Here is a 21,730-nt window from a genome sequence, read left to right as displayed (position 1 = left end):
AGGATTAAAAGACTCATTATATAACATTTCAAAAATATTTGCATAAATTTACATTTCCCCAGAAAGAAGAAAAGGGGGTGAGTTAGTGAGTATGTTGTACGATGTTTGAGATCCATTCCTGTGACAGTCAAAAAGCTTGTAAGTACGCACCTGGTGAGGAAAAGTGTACGATGCAAAATGTGTAGATAGGTGGAAACTAACTCACGGTACTTAAACAAGCAGAAAGTCCAACAGCTACATCGTAGAGAATTGGAACCAGACCTGTGAGATGTGCCTATGGTTTACATTTGTGCAGGAGATAAATGACAGAGAATAAAGGTAAAGGGAACATTCTCTGGAGAGATGTGATAATTGGTGTTCTCCAACAAACTATAGGTTGACCTCAACTTTTTGTCATTAATATTGTGATCTGGATGAAGGATAGAGAGAAATGTAACCCAGATGGCAAATGAAGCGAAGAGGAATCGACACAAATAAAGAGATTTGTTGAAGAGGCATCCCTGTTGGTTATATGTGAATGAAATTTGGGTATTTCTATAATGAAGAGGACTTCTTTTTTTCTTTGGCTTGGCTTCGCGGACTAAGATTTATGGAGGGGGTAAAAAGTCCACGTCAGCTGCAGGCTCGTTTGTGGCTGACAAGTCCGATGCGGGACAGGCAGACACGATTGCAGCGGTTGCAGGGGAAAATTGGTTGGTTGGGGTTGGGTGTTGGGTTTTTCCTCCTTTGCCTTTTGTCAGTGAGGTAGGCTCTGCGGTCTTCTTCAAAGGAGGTTGCTGCCCGCCAAACTGTGAGGCGCCAAGATGCACGGTTTGAGGTGTTATCAGCCCACTGGCGGTGGTCAATGTGGCAGGCACCAAGAGATTTCTTTAGGCAGTCGTTGTACCTTTTCTTTGGTGCACCTCTGTCACGGTGGCCAGTGGAGAGCTCGCCATATAACACGATCTTGGGAAGGCGATGGTCCTCCATTCTGGAGACGTGACCCATCCAGCGCAGCTGGATCTTCAGCAGCGTGGACTCGATGCTGTCGACCTCTGCCATCTCGAGTACTTCGACGTTAAGGATGTAAGCGCTCCAATGGATGTTGAGGATGGAGCGGAGACAACGCTGGTGGAAGCGTTCTAGGAGCCGTAGGTGGTGCCGGTAGAGGACCCATGATTCGGAGCCGAACAGGAGTGTGGGTATGACAACGGCTCTGTATACGCTTATCTTTGTGAGGTTTTTCAGTTGGTTGTTTTTCCAGACTCTTTTGTGTAGTCTTCCAAAGGCGCTATTTGCCTTGGCGAGTCTGTTGTCTATCTCATTGTCGATCCTTGCATCTGATGAAATGGTGCAGCCGAGATAGGTAAACTGGTTGACCGTTTTGAGTTTTGTGTGCCCGATGGAGATGTGGGGGGGCTGGTAATCATGGTGGGGAGCTGGCTGATGGAGGACCTCAGTTTTCTTCAGGCTGACTTCCAGGCCAAACATTTTGGCAGTTTCCGCAAAGCAGGACGTCAAGCGCTGAAGAGCTGGCTCTGAATGGGCAACTAAAGCGGCATCGTCTGCAAAGAGTAGTTCACGGACAAGTTTCTCTTGTGTCTTGGTGTGAGCTTGCAGGCGCCTCAGATTGAAGAGACTGCCATCCGTGCGGTACCGGATGTAAACAGCGTCTTCATTGTTGGGGTCTTTCATGGCTTGGTTCAGCATCATGCTGAAGAAGATTGAAAAGAGGGTTGGTGCCAGAACACAGCCTTGCTTCACGCCATTGTTAATGGAGAAGGGTTCAGAGAGCTCATTGCTGTATCTGACCCGACCTTGTTGGTTTTCGTGCAGTTGGATAATCATGTTGTGGAACTTTGGGGGACATCCGATGCGCTCTAGTATTTGCCAAAGCCCTTTCCTGCTCACGGTGTCAAAGGCTTTGGTGAGGTCAACAAAGGTGATGTAGAGTCCTTTGTTTTGTTCTCTGCATTTTTCTTGGAGCTGTCTGAGGGCAAAGACCATGTCAGTAGTTCCTCTGTTTGCGCGAAAGCCGCACTGTGATTCTGGGAGAATATTCTCGGCGACACTAGGTATTATTCTATTTAGTAGAATCCTAGCGAAGATTTTGCCTGCAATGGAGAGCAACGTGATTCCCCTGTAGTTTGAGCAGTCTGATTTCTCGCCTTTGTTTTTGTACAGGGTGATGATGGTGGCATCACGAAGATCCTGAGGCAGTTTACCTTGGTCCCAACAAAGCTTGAAAAACTCATGCAGTTTGGCATGCAGAGTTTTGCCGCCAGCCTTCCAGACTTCTGGGGGGATTCCATCCATACCTGCTGCTTTGCCACTTTTCAGTTGTTCGATTGCCTTATACGTCTCATCCAGGGTGGGAACCTCATCCAGCTCTAGCCTTAGGGGCTGTTGAGGGAGCTGGAGCAGGGCGGAATCTTGGACTGAGCGGTTGGCACTGAAAAGAGATTGGAAGTGTTCTGACCATCGGTTGAGGATGGAGATCTTGTCGCTGAGGAGGACTTTGCCGTCTGAGCTGCGCAGCGGGCTTTGGACTTGGGGTGAGGGGCCGTACACAGCCTTTAGAGCCTCGTAGAAAAAAATGAAGAGGACTTAGTTTAATAGGAACAATACATTTCAAATGCTCAGAGGGCTTGGAACATTCATATCTCTATCTCACTAAAAATGGATAGATCCAAAATTACCAGTATATTGAAATGATTGTTGAATCCTGGCCTTCATCTCCAGTGTGCTGAAAAATAAAAGCGAATCTGTGAAAGAATAAGTTTAATGAATATGCTGTACAAAGGGTTAATGAATTGGGAGAGAATATAGTTGCCTTGTAACATAGGTGAGAGTGTGACTGTCTTCTAACATGACCTTCCCTTTGCTGTAGTGAGATAGTAACTAACACCATAAAGAATGTCGTGAGACAAAATAAAAGAAGAAGGACATCCTGTTTTTGCCAGTTTGTTGTAAAAACAGGAATCGCCAGCTGTGTGAAACTGGTGTGAAACTTGTAGGGGGTCTCACGCAAACCCCTGCTTGAAGGTGTCTAAAAATGGGATGGATACTCTGTATGCTTTGAGTGGAGATCAATGTAGAGAATGAGTTACTGAACTCTTTCTTTGTACCCTCCCGCTACGACAATGCAATAAAGAAGTCATTGTATGGTCTTTGGTTCTGCTGTTGTTTGTTTTATTGCAGCATGGGTTGACTTTCACAAATCTTGCCATTCTTGTACTCATACACAAATGTCCAAGAGAAACTCAGCAGGTCACACAACACCTATGGGAATTATAGGATAGGCAACATTTGAGTATGTTTAACTATGTTGTACAAAGCCCCATTGGACATTGCATTCTTGACTGCAGAGTTTGTACACCTCAGGCATGCCGGAATTATACCAGAACTGCATTGGTTCAGTTATGAAGATGGGTCTGAAGGAAGCTGATATAGAAATCGAGTCACGGAGTTACATCGTAGGAAAATGGACTCTTCAGCCCACAATTCTATATCAGCCATCGAGTGCCTGTCCATTTTAATCCCATCGCTAACACTTGGCTTGTAACCTCGATGCCATGGAATTTCTGAAGTATATTTAAATACTTCATGAGCAAAAAGTTTAATCACAATCTCAAGCAACACATTTCAGATTTCAACCACCCTGTGGGTGAAAATATTCTTTCTCAGATCCTTTCTAAAACTCTTATTTCTGACCTTAAACATCTGTCCTCAGGATGTATATACCTCTGGTACGGGGAGAAGTTTCCTCACCATTCACCCGATCTTTGCTATTCATTTTATATCTCTTCATCAATTTCTCTCTTCAGCTGCTCTTTCCAAAAGGAGGAAGAAACCCATTTCTCCTCAGAGCTAAAATCCTCGACTTGAGGCAACAGCCTGGTGAATCTCCTCTGCACCATCTCCAGTGCCATTACATTCTTCCCCCTCTTGTGTGGCGACCAGGATTGTATATGTCTTGATCTTACTTTTTCTCCCAAAATACCTCACCTCACATTTTCTAGGATTAAATTTCATTTTCCATTCCTCTCCTCTTTTAACAATATTTCACCAATTGATCGACAGAACTTTGAGGGAGTAGGCAATGGTGCTGCATAAGGGAGATTTATTGGACATTTGATGGTAGCCCTCTGAGATTATACAAATCTAGAACAATGGGACATAATCTTAAAGTCAGACTATTCTAATGTGAACTCAGAATCAATGTTTTCACACAATGGGAAGAGAATGGCTGCAGTTTGATTGAGATTTTCAAGATTTCAGTTTGATATTTATTTGTTAGGCAAAAGCATCAAAAATAGATCAAATGAAGGCAAATGTTTTTGAGACATAGATTAGCCACAATATATTTAAACTACAGTACAGGCTCAAAGGGTTGAATGGCCTCTTGCTGCTCCAGGTTCCTCTCACAAATGGTGTTCCAAATTTACCAAAATTTGAGCAGCTGGGTGGTGAATGAAGGACTTTTAATTATTCTTATCGAATCATTTAATAATAATTGACTTGGAGCCACAAAAGCCTTTATTCTGCAAATGAGTATTGTGCCCATTTTTAAAATATTCCAGCTCAGAAATACATCCTTCAGCCCATGACGTTGATGTTGAGTGTGATGGCAAAATTAAACTAAAAACTATCAATCTTCTAAGAAGTGCTGAGAGGTGTAACTCGTTCATCTGAATTTGGTGGCCTTGGTGAAGGGAAGAATGTTGACTGGGATGGCACAGGAACTTCAAAATCACTTTCCATAAACTTGCAGCACCCAGATGCAACTACTTCTTCGCGTTGCTGGATAACGGTATCCAATTGTGAAGCTCAAATATTTTTAAAAATATTGTTATTGGTGCTCTACAATGTAAACAATTGAACAGTACAATTAAACAATGCGCCTCAAGATTCGAAAAAAAACATTAAATAATATTGTCTTAATAAGAAAATCCAGAGCATAATCGTAACAATAAAATAAGATTTAACAAGAAAAATTGTTTACTATTCTCTTTCCTTCTCTTTCTATAATAATTTTATCCATGTTTACATTATTCACAAACTCAAGACTTAGAACCATAGAACATTAGGGTACAGAAATAGGCCTCTTCAGCCCTTCCAGTCTGTGCCCAACCATTATTTTTTGCCTTGTCCCACTGACCTGCACCCAGTCCATAGCCCTCCATACCTCTCCCATTCATGTACCTGTCCAAATTCCTCTTAAATGTTAAAATTGAGCCCAAATTCACCACTTCAGCTGGAAGCTCGCTCCACACACCCACCGCTCTGTGGCTTGCTACTCTAAAAGGAATGCAGTGAGACACGAAAGTTTGCAGACACTGTGATTGCAGTAAAAGCATGCAGAAATGCTGTAGGAACTCAGCCGGTCTTGTAGGGCCCACTGGAGGTCTATGGACACTGCAAGACCGGCTGAGCTCCCCCAGCGTTTCCATGTGTTTTTATTAAAAGGAATGCGGCACGGTTGCAAAGTACGAGCTTTCTGGAGTTTGAGGCTAAGACTAATATTTTGCCAGTAACTAAGAAAATCTGCAGAGGTTGTGGTCCAGTGAAGTATATACACAGAAAAGCAGGGGAAACCCAGGAATGTGATGGTGGACTCAGGCGCAGAACATCGATGCTGCCCAACCTGCCAAGTTTCTCCAGCACGTTTGCAAGCCGCACTGATATTTTGCTGCTTTTTTCCTTACTTTGGCTGAGTACATGTGTTTGTGCTCTGGAGGGTGGTGTCAAGGGATTTGCTGTTAAAATGAATTAATTTGAATCGTTTCCATGAAATCATGGAATTCAATTTTAATTTACAACAGAGCTGCAAGGTACTTCCGATTTTATAACTTTCTTTGCAACTCTAATTTGCATAAATAAATGAATTATCAGTTCAGGAAATGAGGCATATTATTCATTGTAAGTATAAATGCAGGTCATTGATACATTGTTTTGGAGCTAACAGACCAACATTGTTGCTGAGTCAAGTGAAAAGAATTCATGTTTCTCAATTTAAAGGTGAGTTTAAATGTTGACACAGCTTTTTTTAACATACAGGAAAATATGTCTTCTTCATATGCAATTCCCTCAACACCAGTTGAGGAACATAGGCAAGAAAGCTGGTTATGAAGAGGGAGAGAGAGGGGAAGGGGAGGGGAAATGAACCTCATTAGTTTCATTGTGCAACTTTTTGAATGAAGATATGAAATTTATGAAGCAATGTCTGAAAATTTGATGAGGCTTGTTTTTCTGAGATGGCGAGGATTCTGTTCTTTTAAGCTGAATGAGGGACACGTCTGAGAATTGCTCTCAGGGTGAGAAAAGGTTAAATGGCTTTGGGTCCCCACAAAAGAGTCAGTTTAATATTTCAGGGTTTCACGCTAAGGGACTCTTTAATGTAATGGTGGGAACACCTTCACAGTATATATTAGATAGCAATAACCGCATTGTGTATATAGAACTAAACTACACAAAATACTGTAGCTTTTGATGAGCTGCAGTTTTTATGCTGGTTTTTAAACTTGTGTCGAATAGAAAAAAAAGCATCAGAATATAATTACAGCCAAGGTACAAACTGTTTGAAGCATAAATGTGCTTCCTTCTGGTAAGCATCTAGAAAGGGAAATAATTCACATTTCAGCTGTCCTGTTTTCTAGCGCGATCTAAGGTTGTCAGGTGAATCATTGCATTTGTCCGTTTACAAATTTAGTTCTTTTTAAAAAAAAAATTCAGTAAGCCTTTCATGGAAAATTTTTACTTTTCCTGTTGCTTTTAGCTTTTGTTCCAATGAATCGCATGCATTTCTTGTCCGACTTAAAACGCCTTTAAATAAATAAATATCTTGCTTGGTCATTTCAGAGGGTGTTTATTAGTCAATATACTGATAGATCTCACATAAGCAACATCAGGTCAAGGTCGTCAGGCCACAGTAAGTTCCCCATTAACAAATTCCTGGGGTTACCGTGGCCCAGGAACTTAACTGGATCAGTTCACTTTATAAGCATCCAAGTGCAAGTGATTTCTCTTCTGGCTCAACAAAGCCTTCAATGAGAAAGAATGCAATTAAATAATTTTTGTATATCTGAATGAATGTAACTCCAGAAACTCTCAGAAAGAACAACACCTTCCAATAAGACATTGCACACACTTAATTGGTGTTGAACAGGAGGGGTCAACACCGGATTCAGTACTCCTGTTGTTCTTCCTCTCTGTCGGAAAGAACGGACTGGGAGATCGTTTCATTCAGCACCTTCACTCTGTCCGATGTAATAACAGGGACCCCCCAGGAGGCCAACTATTTTAAATCCACCAATCATTCCCACAATGACATGTCTACCTATGGCATAATACACTACCAAACCAAGGTTGCCTGCTATTTGGTGGAACAACACCTAATATTCTGTCTGGATACTCTCCAATCAGACAACATTAAATTTGACCTCCATTTTTTGTTAAACCCCTCCCCTGAGTCTTTCTTTCCCTATGTCTCCTTCCCTCCAGCTCCCCACCCCCTTCCCTTCTCTTTCCATTCAGAGCTACTCCCTCTTCTAATTGCTTCTCACCTTTTTAAAAATCTTCTGCCCACCCACCTGTATCCACCTCTTACCTCGTTCCCTGACCCCTCCTCTGCCCCTCCCCCTACTTTTCAATTCAGATGTCTTGAAGAATTTCCAAGCAATGATTTACCATCTATTCTCATGTTGACCTTACTTGCAGTATCCACATCTTCTAAATAGACTAGAAAAAAAATGTCAGATACCCAACAAAATATTATACCCTTCCTCAAATTCCACAATATAAAATTCCACCCTCACACCTATAATTCACTGGGCCATGGGGGAATAAATGTGCAGACTGTTTCTGAGACCGGTTCTTCCTTTTTCCACCTGAAGGGTAAAAATGTACAGGAAGCAGGAAATAAAATTATTAATCAGGCATTTTGTCCTTGTCGAACAATAACTTAAGGATGTTTCACTATCATGAGTGGAAGTAATTGTTTTGACCCATTTATTTTGTGGATATACTTGCAAGACAGTGAAAACAGCAAAGCCCACAGAAAGCGGGAACTTGGAGCCTTCTCCCTACAAAAGCCTGAAATATCTGATCTGGGTCAAATTTTGACACTGTTGCAGGTAACCTGAAGTGCATCTGTCTTGATCCCTCTTATCTTGCTAATTATCTCTAGGTACAGATCGGGATTATAAACTATAAGTAAAAAAATGAAGTGTTGGAAATACTCAGGATGTCAGATTCGTTGGAAATACTCAGGATGTCAGGCAGCAACTCTGCAGGAGAAAAATAAAGACAATATTTCAGGTCTTCAAACTTGGATTAAAACTTATTTTATTTTCTCACTTTTCCAGTTCTGATGAAGGACCCTTAACCTGAGGTATTCACTTCATTTTTTCTCCCCTCTTCTAGATGCTGTTTGATTTTATTTTAGAATTCCAGCATCTGCAGTTATTTTTAATTCCAGGACTACATACTGCTATGAAATTTATCGGATGAAGGAACTTTTAAGTTAAACAAAATCAAGATTGAGAATCAGAACAGAAGAAACAGGAGCAGGAGTCGACCAATGAGATCATGTCTGATCTGATCATTGACTCAATCCACCTACCTGCCTTTCCCCCTCCCCCCCCTCCCCCCCCCCCCCCCATATCCCTTAATTCCTTTTTTAAATAAAAAATTTTCTAACTGAACCTTAAATATGTTTAATGAAGTCGCCTCAACCGCTCCCCTCGGCAGAGAATTCCACAGATTCACTACTCTCTGAGAAAAAAAGTTTTTCCTCATCTCCTTCTTAAATCTACTCCCCTGAATCTTGAGGCTGGGTCCCTTATTTCTGGTCTCACCCACCAGTGAAAACAATTTTCCTGCCTCTATCTTATCCCTTTCATAATTTTATATGTTTCTTTAAGATCTCCTCTTATTCTTCTGAATTCGAGTGAGTATAATCCCAGATGATTCAGTCTCTCCTCGTAGGTCAACCCCCTCATCTCCGGGACCAACCTGGTGAACCTCCTCTGGACTGCCTCCAAGGGCAGTATATCCTTCTTCAAGTATGGAGTCCAGAAATGCACACAGTTTTCCAGGTGTGGCCTCACCAGTACCTTGTACAGTTGCAGCATGACCTCCCTGCTCTTAAATTCAATTTCTCTAGCGATGAAGGCCAACGTTCCATTTGCCTTCTTAATAACCTGTTAGTATTTAGAGAGTAGTGAAGGAGTAGATGGGTGGGGAGGAAGAGGGAGGTGGAGAGGGGGAGGTATAGGGAGGGAAGTGGGGATGTCAGATAACCAGCATGCTTCCTTTATCTGCTGAAAGCAACTCAAACAGTTCCAAGTATCTCCTGGTGGAACTGCGAATGTGTTGTGTTCAAAGGCTAGATGTAGGAATAGTGGGTAGAGGGCACTCTCAATTAGAGAGTTGAGCAGGTGGGGAGAGAGGATACCACGGATTGCCTCAGAACTTAACAAACTGACTCACAAACAGCAAAATCCTTGTAAAGTGGAGACACTGATGTAAATGTAAGGAGTTTCAAGTCAACACTCTCATGAAAATTTATTACTGTTGCTTTGACTCTCCCTCTTCAATACTTTCTCGTTCACATTTCTAGATCTGCAATGTTATTATAAAATGATTCTTATTATAACACTGCTTTCTGAAATTTGCTTTCTGCCAAGTCTCCCATCAACATCACTCACACTTTGTAATCTGTCAAGTGTTACAAGCCAGCTAGAATAATGGAGGGGTAGGATATGAATTAATTTCCCAGGTACTGATCCTAGTGATTGCGTGGAATACCTGTAGAGTATCTGTTGCTCCTCCATAACGCCAAGCATGTTAAATGGTGAGAAATTGAACCATAGATTGCACTGGCGTTACTGGGGTGGGAGGAGGGGGGTGCGGACCGCACTGGGTAACATCATCGGGGGGGGGGGGTGACACTAATAGGACTGTCTATAAAATGTTTGTGCAGACATTTATTATATTTTATAAAAAATATCCCTGTAGTTAGTTATAACAAGAAAAACATTTTTCACAAGCCCAGTTTACATGTATCAAAAAGGCTAAAACTCGATGCTAATTTACTTTTTGAACTTTCTCGTGCGCTCCGGTCAGAGCTGTCGTTTCTGACCCAATTAATAATGATGCTTTGAATCACGTGGTTTCATCTGTACAGGCTACAAACACGGTGTGGTTGTTTTAGTTGGTGCTGGTGTTTATATTGTTGTTGCTTTTGTCAAATCTTCTGATATTTTAGCTACAATATTGCGGTCATTAGTATTTGTGAACCTTTATCAATCACTTTTTTTGAGATTGAAGTAGTAATTTAAGGAAACGAAGGAGAAAAATCAAAAAAGACTTCCACGCAGTTACAAAAAAATAATGTCGTCATTAACAACGTTGTAATCTGAGGCGCCTGCAAGCTCACACCAAGACACAAGAGAAACTTGTCCGTGAACTACTCTTTGCAGATGATGCCGCTTTAGTTGCCCATTCAGAGCCAGCTCTTCAGCGCTTGACGTCCTGCTTTGCGGAAACTGCCAAAATGTTTGGCCTGGAAGTCAGCCTGAAGAAAACTGAGGTCCTCCATCAGCCAGCTCCCCACCATGACTACCAGCCCCCCCACATCTCCATCGGGCACACAAAACTCAAAACGGTCAACCAGTTTACCTATCTCGGCTGCACCATTTCATCAGATGCAAGGATCGACAATGAGATAGACAACAGACTCGCCAAGGCAAATAGCGCCTTTGGAAGACTACACAAAAGAGTCTGGAAAAACAACCAACTGAAAAACCTCACAAAGATAAGCGTATACAGAGCCGTTGTCATACCCACACTCCTGTTCGGCTCCGAATCATGGGTCCTCTACCGGCACCACCTACGGCTCCTAGAACGCTTCCACCAGCGTTGTCTCCGCTCCATCCTCAACATCCATTGGAGCGCTTACACCCCTAACGTCGAAGTACTCGAGATGGCAGAGGTCGACAGCATCGAGTCCACGCTGCTGAAGATCCAGCTGCGCTGGATGGGTCACGTCTCCAGAATGGAGGACCATCGCCTTCCCAAGATCGTGTTATATGGCGAGCTCTCCACTGGCCACCGTGACAGAGGTGCACCAAAGAAAAGGTACAAGGACTGCCTAAAGAAATCTCTTGGTGCCTGCCACATTGACCACCGCCAGTGGGCTGATAACGCCTCAAACCGTGCATCTTGGCGCCTCACAGTTTGGCGGGCAGCAACCTCCTTTGAAGAAGACCGCAGAGCCCACCTCACTGACAAAAGGCAAAGGAGGAAAAACCCAACACCCAACCCCAACCAACAAATTTTCCCTTGCAACCGCTGCAATCGTGTTTGCCTGTCCCGCATCGGACTGGTCAGCCACAAACGAGCCTGCAGCTGACGTGGACTTTTTACCCCCTCCATAAATCTTCGTCCGCGAAGCCAAGCCAAAGAAGAAAGAATTCAATGTAGAAAGGTTTTACAAAACAATTTTGTTGTTAGCATTCATATACTCTTAAGAAATATTACATTTAAGCTATTTACAATTTAAAGTTTAACTTTAAAATCAACATAATTTTGGTGAGGTTCTTAAACAATTTTATTTTGAATTCTGTTGTTTTCTTATAAAATTTTCACTTTAGCCACATGAAACTAAGTAAATGTAAATACATTTATGCTGTGCATATGATATTGTAATTTAAAGGTGTAATTTTAACTTTGCTAGCTGTTTATCTCACTGCTATAGCCATTAAATGCAGTTATAAACAGGAATTATAATTTACGAGAAACGTTAGTACAAAACTCATTATAAAGGATTCTGTATGGTCTGGTAAAAGAGGAGCTCCATTGGGGTGGGGGGGGTGACGCCACGGGTTACTGCACTGGGTGACACCGACCCTAGTGATGCTACTGATCAGTTGGTTGTTCTGTCACACTCCGAGGTCTACTCAGGAAAACGTTGTTTCAACAAGCAATCTGGGACATGGTTCAATATCAAAGAGAAGAGAAGAGAAGGATTCCTAGAAGAGGTAACATTTATCTTACGATGATCTCATGGGACTTGAGGGAAGCCCGACACCTGCAAACCTATTTCGGCTCTGCAGAAAGCCAAGTTGTCTGAATTAATTGCATGGTAGCAATAGTGATTAGAGATGTAAAACACGAAAATCTGCAGACACTGTGGTTGAATTTAAAACAATGCTGGTGAAACTCATCAGGTCAAACAGTGTAATTTATAGAACAAAGACAAAGATACACCTTTGTGTTTTTATTACATTATTGGTGTCTGGTAATAACCACGCATTTGGACAATATATTGAGCCTGAAACACAGGAAATCAATTTATTAATTTAAAGAAACTCCTTTTGAATGACATTTACCACCAAACCGTCACAGGGGAAATCAAGCAGAGAGCTTGTACATCATGGGAAAGAACTAAAGAAGGCTTTGATGAGACTGTTGTCTGAAAGCTGAGCTCCGGCCTAAACCTTGGCAGCTCAATAGCATTTCCCTATCCCCACTTCAATTGAGGATGGCAGCAAGCGGCATGGTTGGCGTAGCGGTTAGCGCAACCCCTTTCCAGCGCCAGCGATCGGGACCGGAGTTTGAATCCCGCGATGTCTGTAAGGAGTTTGTACATTCTCCCCATGTCTGTTTTCCCCAGGGGCCCAAGTTTCCTCCCACTGTTTGAAACATAGCGGGGGGTGTAGGTTAATTAGGTATAAATTGGGCAGCATGGGCTCGTGGGCAGAAATGCTGTATGTCTAAATTTAAAACTAAATTTAAATTTATCTGCTGAAGACATCTCTAATGGTGCAGACTAGGAGGTCACTTCGCTGAGCACCTTCACTCCGTCCACACCAGTGACAGACCCCTGCCAATAGCCAACCATTTCAGTTCCGTGTCACACTCCCATACTTACATGGCCTTGTACACTATCCCACCCAGACCACCCTTAAATTGGAGGAACAACACCTGATTTTCCGTCTGGGCACTCTGCAGCCAGATGACATTAACGTCGACTTTTCTGGCTTCTGCTAAGCTGCTCCCATCTCTCCCACATCCCCTTCCCTTCCCTCTTCCATCTCTCCTCCCCTTCTCTCTCTATTCACCTAGCCATCCTTCCCCCATTGCTCACTGCTGTCCCCTCCCTCCCTTCTCCACCTATCACCTCCTGTTTTTGAAACCACACTCCTTCCCTACTCTTTTGTTCGGACGCCTGTCAACATTTTTCCCATACCTTGATGAAGGGCTCAAGCCCATAATGTTGGTTATGTATTTTTACCTTTGCTACATAAAGGACACTGACCTGTTGAGTTTCTCCAGCAATTGTGATTTTACTTCTAGCCATGGTGTTAACAGATTTGTACTAACAGTATAGAATCCTTTCAGTTCTCTCTAATGGTGACAACCATATCTTGTGTTCAAGTCATTGGTGTTGCTGTGGTGAGAGGGGCCACTGTCTTCGATAAGATGAGTAGGGGGGCATTGAGAGTGAAAATCCAAAGAAGAGAGCACTGGGGAAGCATTTATTTGAGAACAGTCCTGCAAGTATGTGAACTGAAGCAGTTTACCATTAGATATTGTTTTAATTTACCTTTTGTCCCTCTTCACAATGTGACCAGTTTGCTTCATATCTGATGCCAAAATAATTGCCAACACTGGGCAGATGTATCTGGCATTCCCTTAGCTTCCTTCTATATCAGGAGAAATAACTCCAGTTTCATCACTTTGCCCATCTCAACCACCCCATCCACTTCATCATCAATCAACTTTACACTGTTAATATTGTTACAGCAAATAACCAGGAGCGTTTAGAATGGTCGTATAATTTTGCATCATTGTTACTCACGCCAATTCAAATTATTAATATTCATCTCATGCCTGAACATTGCAAGTCCTTGGCATGTAGCATCTGCTTGAACCTGAACTTTTCAAGGATTTATGATCCTGATTTCCATGTTCAAGCCTGTTTGAGGTTGACTGGTAGGCAACCCATTCACAAAGCCACTCGCATTTTACATCCGATGGCTCTTGCATGGCAACCTGAGGTGAGATGAGAGTTTATATACATAAGTACAATGTGCAGATGCTCCAAAATTCTTACTTTGTGGTTGTCATTTCCTTTGCTCCTTCCCACTTCACCCTCCCCCCCTCCCCCCCCTCCAATCCATTCAGAATTGCATGGCACAGTTAAGTGTAGCAGTTAACTCTGCACTGTTAAAGCACCAGCAACCTGGGCTCGACCTTCAAAAACTTGAGGTAATTTGGGTGTAATTGGGCAACTCAGGCTCATGGGCCAGAAGGGCCTGTAACCATGCTGTTTGTCTCAATCAGTGGTGCTCAACCTTTTTTTTTCCACTCACACTTTAAGTATTCCCTATGCCATCAGTTCTCTGTGATTGGTAAGGGATTGCTAAAGGTGGTATGTGGGTGGAAAGAAAAAGTTTGAAAACCACTGTTTTAATTGTACCTAATTGACTCATTATGTGCACAGTTTCGTAACTCCAAAGGAAATGAGCCAATTACATTTTTTCTCATGCAAAATATTTCAGTAACTATTGGGTCTAGACCAGTGATTTTCAACCTTCCCTTCCCACCCACACACCACCTTAATCAGTCCCTTACTAATTACAGAGCACCGATGGCATAGGGATTATTTAAAGTGGCATGTGAGTGGAAAGAAAAAGGTTGAGAACCACTGGTCTAAATTGAGACAAATTTCTGCCAGAAAGAAAAGAAGCAGCAATAACACAAAAGTCTTTTAATCTCGATCCTTCATTTCTTTTGTTTCTCCTGAATGTCCACCCTTGGTCGCATTCTATTGGGTGTCCAATACACTCAGATGCAGGGGAAGTGATTGCTTCTGCCATGTACCCCTCTGTCCAGATACTGAGAATAGTGGAATTTCTCAGGATTCCGCAACTGATCCATCAGCAGCCAGATATCATCTCCCACAGACAAAGACTGCGTCAGGGCAGAGGAAGAGTTAACAGATGTTGCCTACATTCAGTCAGAACAGAAAGCAGAGATAGCTTGACTTTGTAAACACTGTCTACTGCTAATAAGCTCAAGTTGGATAAAGGCTGCTTCTCTGAGGTCACAACATCCGTGGAGAGATATTTCGGTCATATCATTTTCAGAAGCAGGTCTCACCTAGAAAGTTAGCACTCCACAGGTGCTGAAGGGATCCAGTATTTGCTATTTCCCTTCCTGCATACTCCATTGTCCTTGAGCGAAGAAGACTCATTCCCTCATTTGCAGGAAGCAAGATGAGAAGATAATGCCCTTTGAACCATTTATACTAAGCCATCGTGCATAGATAATAGAATGTAGAATTTCTCAAGTGAGCTTGTCTATGCAGGAACAATGCAGTAATGATTAATAAACTTCAGCACCTCCAGTGAATGTGTTGAAGCCGACATGGACATTTCTTCCTATAATTTGCTGAGACTTTTGCAATTGTCATTACGAAGCGGAGGGACCTGACTTGATGGGGTTAGTGGGGGCTGAAAGGCGAAACGTCTTGCTTCATTATTTTCTTACGGGGAAGTTAGGATGCTTTGTTAGTAATTGCTTCACCTGAAACTGATAATGACCCAACTGCCTGCATAACCAGCCTATTAATGGAGAGTATTATGACTACCCAGAGAATAGACCAAGCAGCATAATGAGAGAGAACTAAGAATAGAGGCTGAAAATGGGAATCTGTTAACATTATTAAAACAGTGCGTTCCTACAGTGAATAAATTGTCTATAACAATGGGAACAATAAAAACGATGGCATTGAAGAGTTCTCGCAAAAAAATATGGGCCCCCTGACGCTTACTGACCACCAAGCTCGAAAATATTTGCAAACTTGATTCTGTTTTAATTTGTTGTAGAAGAGGCAGTTTGTCAACAATCACAAGAACTGCCTTTAATTTATTGGCCTTATGCTGAACAAATTTACATCCAAATGCAGTGTTGGTACAGCTATATTTGCTCTTATGAGTTCGCCCTCAAAACCAAGCTGAGCTTTTGACAAATATCGTCTCAATGCTTTGAAATAGCATCAATATTTAAATTATTTTGGAAATTTTCAACCCAGATTTTAAACTTCAATGTGATAATTACACAACTGTCGGGAATGTTCATATTGCCTGGTGCCCTGTAACTTTTCACATCTTGCTAATGGGAAACATTAGACAGAAAGAGGATGGTAACCCATACTTCTTGCACCAACTCCTGGCCCATCTAAGTTTGCAGTCGGCCACTGACGCATATTTCATCGGTGATCAATTTATTATGATCAAAGATGCCAATCCTAAACTGTGAGACCTGGCATACTCAACCTTGTGTTCCACAGGGAAGGATCAGAATAAATCCCTCTATAAAACACCTGCAATAAAACTTTCGGGATTAGCTCATCTGGGAAGAGTCAGCTGTCGAAATGTCAAAAACTTTTACGTTCAGAAACATTCAAAAACTATATTTATAAAATCAGTGAGGCAATTTTTAAAAATGCAAATAAATATTCAGCAGAATCATCCCATTCAACTTGAAGTGAGGCAACTGGACCAATAAAATATATCCAGGTGGAGGTCAAAATCTGTGGTGGATAAGGCGTCCAATGTACGAACAATACGTAGTTACAAACCGACAAGCCAGCCAGAAGGAGAATGGCGTCTACTTCCGGATTGAGCGGAGCTCGCTTTCCATTGGCTTGCTACCCCGTCGATCGCCACGTGCATCCGTTATTAGGCAGCACCACACAGGGCCTGGGCAAAGCAGAGGTCGGGCGAGGAGTTGGGCGAGGAGGGGAGGGAGGTGGAGGGAGAAGATGAAGCAGCATGCGCCATCGCGACATGCTATAAAATGGCCACCACGCAGCCCTGTAAAATGGCCACTACTCGGCCTTAAAGTGGGATTATTATTATGTACTGCATTATTATGTATTCTATTATTATGTTTAAGATGTTTTAGTGTGTTGGGAAGTGTTTTATATGATATAAAGGTAAAATATATACTATATACTAAGATAAAGATTTGCCTAACTGATGCTAAATAAAGACTGTATGTACTGGTTTCGACTTAAATACAAATTCGGGTTAAAGACAGACCTAGGTAATGGGACTCGTATTTTACCCAGGGACTGCCTTTATTTCCTAATAGCCTAATCTCTCCCACCATCTGCAACATTTCAGATGTGTAACGGAATACTCCCCAGGTACCTAAATGACTGAAGCTCCATCAATGCCCAAGAAGGTTGTCATCATCCAGGTCTTCATTACCAGCTCATCAATGACCCCAAGCATTTTTTCCTACACTCTCCCCCACCAATGAACCCATTCTGCTGGGTGTATAGCATCTGCAACTTATACTTCGGTTAAGCACCTAAGCTGTTCTGATTATACTTCTCAAGCCCATGTCATGACTTCGACGACCAAGAATGACAAAATCACCAAGCACATGACACCAATACCACCTGAATGTTCCCTGGCAAAACACCCACCATGTTGACTTGGAAATACATCACCATTCCAAAATCACCACAGGACCTAAATCCTGGAAGGGCCTATGGAATAGCACAGTCTGAGTAGCTACTCAAAAAGGAATGTAGCAATTCAAGAAGGAGGCTCAACACCACCTTCGAAAGAGCAATTAGGGATGATCAATATGTGGTTAAAAATAGGAGTTGCATGAGTCTGGATCTTATTAACAGAGTCAGCGATCTAAAATGTTAGTTTACTCAGTTGCTGGCACTCAATCCAACAGATTTGGTGCTAGAAGTGCACAAGAATGTAAACCACATCTGTACCAAATTTGATTTTTAAGATCTTTTAAAATTATTTGCTTCAACTTGAATAGTTTCCATCTGACCCTGAACAAATGTAGCACCTGTTTAAGAGATGGTGCACGCTGGCTGCGGATTGTCAGGAGGTGTTAGGGTATTTCTGGGATTGGTATCCAGGCCATGACCAAGTCAGCATATGGGCAAGCCATCGGTTTCCTGAGGGCAGAGAGATCGCAAGAGCAGTTGTCTACATGCAGAAGAGGCTCCACTGTGTGATCTTGACACTGCACAAACTGGAGTCGATTACTTTTCTCGGACATGACTATCAGATACCCAATTCATCTTGTCTTTATATTTTCTGAAAAATGAAAAGTAGCAAACTTCAGGAGGACAAAGACTTGTAGAATCAGCAACTCTGTGGCTTGTTTATGTCAAAAAAAGGGCGAGGTCCTACGTGGGGGAACAATCAAGGAGACATTTAGTGGAAGTACAGTTCGAGGTGAAGCCTAAGTTCAGTGTGAAGAAGCAGTTAGCTAAAACAGTAAATTGAATTAGTGTTCTCATACAGAAATAAAAAGTGAAGTCAAGAACATTTGCAAATAGTGTGGATTAGAATACATTTTGACAATTTGGTGTTGCTTGGCTATTACATTTCAGAATGAATTGAGATACTTCAGCTTAGATTCTCCAGGATTCAATCCAGATTGTGGTAGAGCAAGCATAATCATTATGGCACTGTTTCCATTGAAAGAAGATACTAAATATTTAATGAAAATTAAATGATGTTTTGATAATAAGTAGAGTGGCTATTTCCCAGCGAGGGAAATAATCAGTTTTTAATATTATCAGTAAAATATTAAGGAAAGTGGTTAAGATTTTTAAAAAAAAGATTGATGTGAGCATTTGGCAAAGGGGTGAGTTGAAATGGGGAATAATTTTATTGTTTGGATAAATATTGATAAGTATTTAAAGCTGGAGTAGGTAATAGGGCTTTGCAGAAATTTGGGCAGATAGGATTAGTTTTGATCCAGTAAAGAGCTGGTTCAGGGACAAGGACTTAATAAGCTCTTTGTTTCTATGCTAATATTTACATGGTTCAATACTTTGAATTCCACAAATGTATCTAGTGATGAATACATTTGTTAAATGTTTTATATTGGAAATAGTCTCCTACCACAGAATCGTTGATTCAATACTTTACAATCTTCTTCTTTTTTCTTTGGCTTGGCTTCGCAGACGAAGATTTATGGAGGGGTATGTCCACGTCTGCTGCAGGCTCGTTGGTGACTGACAAGTCCGATGCGGGACAGGTAGGCACGGATGCATCGGTTGCAAGGGAAAATTGGTGGGTTGGGGTTGGGTGTTGGGTTTTTCCTCCTTTGTCTTTTGTCAGTGAGGTGGGCTCTGCGGTCTTCTTCAAAGGAGGTTGCTGCCTGCCGAACTGTGAGGCGCCAAGATGCACGGTTGGAGGTGATATCAGCCCACTGGCGGTGGTCAATGTGGCAGGCACCAAGAGATTTCTTTAAGCAGTCCTTGTACCTCTTCTTTGGTGCACCTCTGTCTCAGTGGCCAGTGGAGAGCTCGCCATGGAACACGATCTTGGGAAGGCGATGGTCCTCTATTCTGGAGACGTGACCCACCCAGTGCAGTTGGGTCTTAAGGTACTGGTAAAGCAGCATCTGGAGTACTGTCTACACTTCTGGTCTCTTTACCTGGGGAAGGGTGTATTGGCTTTGGGGGCTTTCATCAGGTACCAGAGATGAGTGGGTTAATTCTGATTGATGTAGTACTTGTGATAATATGTACTGTGCTTATTCTTATACACCGTGTAATTTAATGACCATTATATAGTGCTGCTGGCTTTCATGGTCATAGAAATATTTTGAATTATACTAAATGAAAAATAACCTTGCCTGCCCTCCATGAGCAGGACAATAGCAGCCACTTCATAATTCCAGTAGATCACTGGAAAATGTCACTAATGCTTTCTGCATATGATTTGTCACGAAAGTACACTGGTTTAATCTCTGCATTGCTCACTAATTATCTTTCAATCCTGCTTGGTTAAGACAATAAAGAATTGTTTACAATGTTCGCCCTGATCCACTTGGAGGCCATTGTATTAAAAATGATTTTCCAATCACAGCAAATCCCTGTGCAAATTAATATGCAAAAGAAAATCCCTGATCCTATCCAATAAACATCAACAACAAAGTTTAAAGATAGACATACAGCACGGAAACAGGCCGTTTCGGCCCCCGAGTCAGGCCGTCCGATTTCCACACAACTAACCTGTATCCCCAGTACCTTTCGAATGGTGGAAAGAAACCGGAGCCTGCGGGGAAACCCCACGCAGACACAGGGAAAACGTACAAACTTCTTACACACAGCGCAGGATTTGAACCCTGGTCCTGATCGCTGGTCCTGTAATGGCCAGTTAAGCACTACGTCAACCGTGTCGCACAAATATATTTCATTTCAATGAGGATCTTGCCTGGTAGGGTCTGGTTAGCCCTTTGTTGGTCCATATTTGTGTACCATTCCTCAAATTGCATACTTTAAAACTAACCAACATGGATAATATAGATTAAACGCAAAGGGATGAAATATACTTTTCATGGTTAGTGTAGGTGGGAGGCAGAGTTAACATAGCAGTTACTGCAAGGCTATTACAGTGCCAGCAACCTGGGATCGAATCCGGCTCTGTCTGTGAGGAGCTCGCACATTCTCCCTGTGTCTGCGAGGGTTTCCTCTGTGTGCTTTGGTTTCCTCCCACCCTTCAAGACGTACAGGGTTTGTAGGTTGATTGGGTATTTGGATGGCATGGGTTTGTGGGCTTGTTACTGTATTGTACATATGAATGCCTACATTAAATTCTTTTTAATTAACATTTTAATTTAAATACTGGCATGAAGGACCAAATTACAGTATGTTCATTCTTGACAATAATATATTTGGAAGATAACTTGTGGAGAATTTGAGTTCTGTTGCCACAGATCAGTGGTTTTCAAACCTCCCCTTCCCACTCACATGCCACTTTAAGTAATCCCTTACTAATCAAAGAGCACCAATGGCATTGGGTGGTATATGAGTGTAAAGAAAAAGTTTGAAAACCATTGCCATAGATAAATATGTTGAATAGTTCTGTACTAATGTTGTTTGGTAATTTCAGGGGTTAACTGAAATGTTAGGTGATGAATGCTGATGTTGGCTTGGCTTTCCCATTGTCTTGTGCAACCCTTAAATTCAGTAGATCACTGGATGATGGGAAGATGGTAACAGGTGGTTCCTAAGTATCAATGTTCCTTTCAAAGCATCAAATTTGACCAGTCCATCTGGCATTGCTCTCAATATGATTCTGTTTCATTCCCCCTCTGGATGCAACAATTCTAGATCATCCTTCCCACCAAAGGATTAGTTGACACTGAAAACTCACTTCATTGTAAAGCATCAGAAAAAGCTGGGGCTCTATACCATTAAATATCCATAAGAGTAGTAATGGTTTGGCAACAGAAACATGCATCTTATTGATTTCTATTGCAAAAGCCTTCCTCCTGAAGACACACTTTATTTGTCATCTCCAGAGGATTCAACAGTAATGAATCTGGTTGAACCATAATTTCAACAGAGCTGAAATTGTAACATTGTTGTTGAACTGGTAGAATTTTCTTAGTGCACTTTTAATGTGATGGTTAAGCAAAATAATTGTGTTACTTTGGTCCATAACTTGTGTTGACATTTTTCTTCACTTCACACTGAAAGCATTTAAAGTTTAAATCAGTTTTCAGTGTTTTTGCAGAAGACGTTGAATGTTGTTGTGTTTCTCCTTCATGTTGTGCGATGTCCTTGCTTCACTTTTTAACCACTTGACCCAGGTCCACCTTTGGTAAACATAAACACAGCTACTGGTCGTTGATAATCAAATGTGTCTAACGATGCACCTATTAATGCTGTTATGAC

The 21,730-nt window shown here is 41.9% G+C and overlaps 1 long non-coding RNA gene across 2 annotated transcripts in view; it reads left to right on the top strand.

The window, feature by feature from the left end:
• The window catches only part of LOC138749371 (uncharacterized), a 351,858-nt gene that overhangs the window by 205,875 nt on the left and 124,253 nt on the right, over positions 1-21,730 (top strand). For both annotated transcript variants that reach the window (XR_011348585.1, XR_011348586.1), the window contains exon 4: positions 19,007-19,080. This is a non-coding gene — a long non-coding RNA (uncharacterized lncRNA). The remainder of the gene's footprint in view (positions 1-19,006; positions 19,081-21,730) is intronic.

Source organism: Narcine bancroftii, chromosome 14, assembly GCF_036971445.1.
Source record: "Narcine bancroftii isolate sNarBan1 chromosome 14, sNarBan1.hap1, whole genome shotgun sequence".
NCBI classification, from domain to species: domain Eukaryota; kingdom Metazoa; phylum Chordata; class Chondrichthyes; order Torpediniformes; family Narcinidae; genus Narcine; species Narcine bancroftii.
The sequence above is the reverse complement of the archived record's forward strand: the minus strand, read 5'-3'. Positions and strand labels throughout refer to the sequence as shown.